This window comes from Primulina tabacum, unplaced genomic scaffold (assembly GCF_025594145.1).
Source record: "Primulina tabacum isolate GXHZ01 unplaced genomic scaffold, ASM2559414v2 Contig984, whole genome shotgun sequence".
NCBI classification, from domain to species: domain Eukaryota; kingdom Viridiplantae; phylum Streptophyta; class Magnoliopsida; order Lamiales; family Gesneriaceae; genus Primulina; species Primulina tabacum.
The window spans coordinates 7,501-12,500 of NW_027460030.1; the positions used below are offsets into that span (position 1 = coordinate 7,501).

Genomic DNA, 5,000 nt, shown 5'->3' on the forward strand with positions numbered 1-5,000 from the left:
TCAAATTCTGTTTCGCAATTTCATAATCCAACTTTGAAATTTATAAGTGACTCGGGGATAGAAATCACGAGAATGTGTAGTTTTTTTTCTCGAATTGCTCATTTGAGAGGTAAAGGATTAAATCCTTTGAATTTGAAGAAATAAAGTTTTTAATCGGAATATGAATAAAACCGAAAGAACCTTTAACTATTAAAGGGTTAATAGAACGAATCACACTTTTACCACTAAACTATACCCGCTACAATATGATTATTATATACAAATGTACTTTTTGTCGAACAAGAGAATTGAGCATGATTAAGATAGGATTATTAAAGAATAATCAAAATAAGCGTTTTTCGTGGGGAGATCAAAATTTAATGAGAGTCGGAAAAGAAGTTTCATTTAATTTAAATTAAATGACTAAAGTTTTCTCTTTTGGTGAACAAGTTTTGATAGATATAGATAAAAAAAAACTAAAATCAGAACACAACAATGCATTGTGGAAGAATCGAGAGTTTTTAGTTGGGAAAATAAAATATAAAACAAGAACGAATGTAAATAAAAAAGTCTTTCTTATTTTTGTTGTTGTTTGAAGATAAGATATTTAATTGATTAAAACAATAATTTTTTAATTTAAAAATTATATTTATATTAAATTATAATATAAATATAATATTATAGAAAAGCAAAAGTATTTTTGTTTTCAAATCATATAAATCATTAATTATCTATAATTCGTTGGACCAAAAAAAGGCCCGGCTAGGTACTGACCAGGCCAGGCCATCAGAATAAGAAGGGATTTTCGAACAAAATCAACACAAAACAAAGAGGTCGTCTTTATTTTTCTTTATTTAGGTTGTTGGCACTTTCCAGCCCTTCCCTTTCGATAAAGGAAATTCCTGATTTGTCGATCTCTCTACATATACATTATATATAATAATATAATAGAGCAAAGAAGAGAGAGAAAAAAAAAGACTCCTGACATTATGGGTAATGTAGTAATTAGCTTTTTCAATTGGGAGAGATGGCTGAGTGGACTAAAGCGTCGGATTGCTAATCCGTTGTATGAGTTATTCGTACCGAGGGTTCGAATCCCTCTCTTTCCGTTTCCGTTGATGACTTGATTGATTTTTTCAAATTTTTCAAATCTTAGTTAAACGTGTAGAATATAGATAAAATCCTAAGAAGATTTGAAAATTAATCAAAGAAAACCCTTAGGATCTTATTCTTCACGTCCAGGATTACGTCCCGGATCATTAGATAGGAATCCAAAGATAAAGAGAGAAACAAAAAATATCACTACGGTATAAACGAAGAGTTTCAGAGTAAGCATTACACAATCTCCAAATGATTTTTTGGAAAAAAAAAAGAGAATAGATCTTCCATTTTTCTACCACATATCCTATTTTGACACCTCTTTTTTTTTTTCTAGAAATAGAAATTAATTGTTACAAAAAAAATGCATTTTTTTTTTCATTAACAAAAATATCTTTCATATCGAAATTAGATATTGTGGTAGACCCTAATAGGGTTAGGGTCTTTTGCTGCAACAAGGGGTCAAAAAATGAAGAGAAGAAATGGTTGGTAAGCCAGCCACTAGCTCAATGTACGAATCGAGGGTTCATATTCTAAAACTTATAGGATATTATTATTATTAAGGATTTCATCGAAAACTTACAGCAGCTTGCCAAACAAAAGCTAAAAGAAAAAAAAACAGAGGTATAACTGGCATAACATCTACGATTGGATTCAAAAAAGCATAGGCTTCGGGCAATTTTCCGAAGAAAAAACTACTCGAAGAAAGGGAAGAATTAATATAAATACAGATTAAACTAATGATATTAAGCATAACAGACATTTTTGTGTTCTTGGAGATAATTACATTTTGGTTGGGTTTTTGATATAAGGAAAAAGGAAGAAAGTCAGTTACGGTAGACAAAAAATCCTTCTTCTTTTTTAAGCCACCCAATTACAAAATCCTCCAATTCTCAACTTAAAGGAGAATAGAAGAAATCATACTTTCATACAATATCTTACTTGAATTCTATGTAATGATCAATAAATTGAGTTGAATTCTATATCTATATGTATCAACATCCTACTACCCTATAGATATATATATATATTTGGACTGGAGTTGACAAACAACCAATACCAATTTTATTCTTTCTTAGTTTAGATTATAAATGGAAATGGGGCGTGGCCAAGTGGTAAGGCAACGGGTTTTGGTCCCGCTATTCGGAGGTTCGAATCCTTCCGCCCCAGAGGGTTTTTATGCTATTGCTATAGTATTCCTATTATTGCTATAGATAATGGAGTGGTCAGGAGTAAATTAGTATTAATTTAAATATCTGTTCGAATCTCATTAACAAATGATCAAGTTCCATAACATATGTTTTATAACATATTTTTTGGAGCCAATGTATCTTTTTCTATTTCATTTTTTTAGGTCTTTCGTGGTTGACTCTAATGAAAAATTGGAAATCTATGGAACGATTGAGGCAGGGATGGTTTATCTTATTCTTTTTATTCACTTTATGACAAGATTTTATTATTGAAATATTACTCAACCCTATCCCTATGTTAAACAAAATACATATAAATATAAACAGTTAAAATGAGGAAATATTTAACTTATATGGTATGTATGTATCGTTCTATTTCAATGCAAATAATTTTTATATTTTTCTTTTCGTAATCAGATGAAAAGAATAAAGATTCAAATCTTTACTTATATCATTTTTTGATCCACTTGCGAAAAAAAATTGGATTATTTCTTCTTTATCTTTGATCTATTTATCTATTTTAAAATTAAATCAGTGATGAGTCAAGGAAAGACTTATCGGATTAAACATGCTGCTTATTGGCGAATTTACTTCAAAAAAGATAGTATTTCTAAATAGGAAACTTTTTCAATTATAGATATTTTTTTTTATAAATACTTTATTAATATTAATGATTTCTTGTCAGTTGAATCTTTGGTATTGAAAAAGTAGGAAATAGGATAATCTATCCTATTTAGTCACTTGAAGATGCAGAGTCAATAAGTAATTCGTTTATATATAGTTATAATTATATACTTTCTATTATTTTGTATTATATAGATTATGTATGTTAAAATGTATGTTAAAATAGATTTATGGATGTTAAAGATATTGTCTTGCTAAAACTTTTTCATAAAAATCGTTCCACATACAGATATCACATCATATTCTTATTTTAAAATAAGAATATAAAAAGTCTAGATTACGATGTTTATGTACAACTGAACCAATGACTATTCATGATTCCATAATTGAATCAATTCCATACTGGTTCCAAATTAGAGGAATGTGATGGTAAAACTTCGTTTGAAACGATGTGGTAGAAAGCAACGTGCGACTTGAAGGACACGATCCGTTGTGGATTTTTAGATCCACCATCTTATTTTCTATTTATCGAGGAATGAAGATGCTCTTGGCTCGACATCGTTTGTTCTGTTACACCTGAATCCTTTGTTTTTTTGTTGGGTTGTAAATAGTCTACGATGGAGCTCGAGTCGAAAAGTCGAAAGGATTAATTCATTTCTGGGGGGCAAGGATCTAGGGTTAATGCCAATCAATCAATTGGAACAACTTCGTAAACGTATCTTCTATATATAATAATAATATAGAAATCAAAAGGATCCAATCCAATTTCAACAAGTTTTGTTTTTAAATTGGAAACTTGTTGTAATTGATCAAACTTTTTCGATTCAAAGTGTATTACGCGGGAATCAACTGTCCATCGGATTCTTTGATAGAAAGAAATCAAATTTCAAATATTTCCAATTCAAATGAAAAGGTATGTTGCTGCCATTTTGAAAGTATTAAGAAGCACCGAAGGAATGTCTAAACCCAATGATTTAAAATAAAGATTAAAGGATCCAAGAACAAGTAAACCCATTTTAATTGTCTCGATAGTCTCAATAACTGGATCATCCAAATCTAATTTTAAACGAGACAAAAAAGCGGGTAAAGACAACTCAATAAATGAAATTGACTAAAGAGAAGAATTTACTTTTGAGCTATTTGAGAGTTATTCAACTTGAGTTATGAGTACGAATGGTTTCTTTTAAATTTTCAGGAAGGACAAAAAACGAATGAAATTAAAGTCTAATTGATTTTCTAGGTTCATTCGAATCAAATCATTTTTTCTCGAGCCGTACGAGGATAAAACTTCCTATACGGTTCTAGGGGGGGTATTGTTCATCTACATCTATCCCAATGAGCCGTCTATCGAATCGTTGCAATTGATGTTCGATCCCGAAGAGAAGGAAAAGATCTTAGAAAAGTGGGGTTTTATGATCCAATGAAGAATCAAACTTATTTAAATGTTCCTGCTATTCTATACTTCCTTGAAAGGGGTGCTCAACCTACAGGAACTGTTCAGAATCTTTTAAAGAAAGCAGAAGTTTTTAAATAACTTCCGTCTAATTAAACAAAATTCTTTTAAATTTAAAGAAATACCAAGGGGGGGTAGCGACTTATATATAACTTTGTATAATTTTTCTTTACTAGTTTTCCCCCCTTCTTGCTCGATTCGTATCTATTTATCATTCCTTCCGTCGAATCCGATGGTGGTGGTCTAGAACGACAAAACGTTAGTTTATTGATTAAAAAATAAAAAATTCGGGCATTTCCTTCAATTGTGTGATTTTCATTACAATTTTACTAACCAATAAGGAATCAAGCCTGCTTATTCCACTTAGATAGATGAAATAGAGTATCGACTAACAAATCCGTATTTTTTTTAATTCTTTCTTATTTTTTATTCCATTTCTACTTTTTGTATCTCTGTGGATTAGGTATGTAGTGTCAATCCAAGACAATTTTGAATATTATTGCATTTAAGTTATTTGAATTTCAAAATAAATTTTAATAGCAATCTCTTTTGTTTTTTTCCACTATATTCTTTTCTCAAAATTTATAATATTGACAACAGTGTATCGAACAAATATAATTCATCGTGATAAGTGAAGTGGGTCTATTTGTTTCTGT

General features: G+C 29.9%; 1 non-coding gene across 1 annotated transcript; it reads left to right on the top strand.

Annotated features, from left to right (window-relative positions):
• Positions 1-1,000: 1,000 nt before the first annotated feature.
• TRNAS-GCU (transfer RNA serine (anticodon GCU)) lies at positions 1,001-1,088 on the top strand. Its single transcript has one exon. It is a non-coding gene; the product is annotated as a tRNA-Ser (tRNA).
• The last annotated feature ends 3,912 nt before the right edge of the window (positions 1,089-5,000 follow it).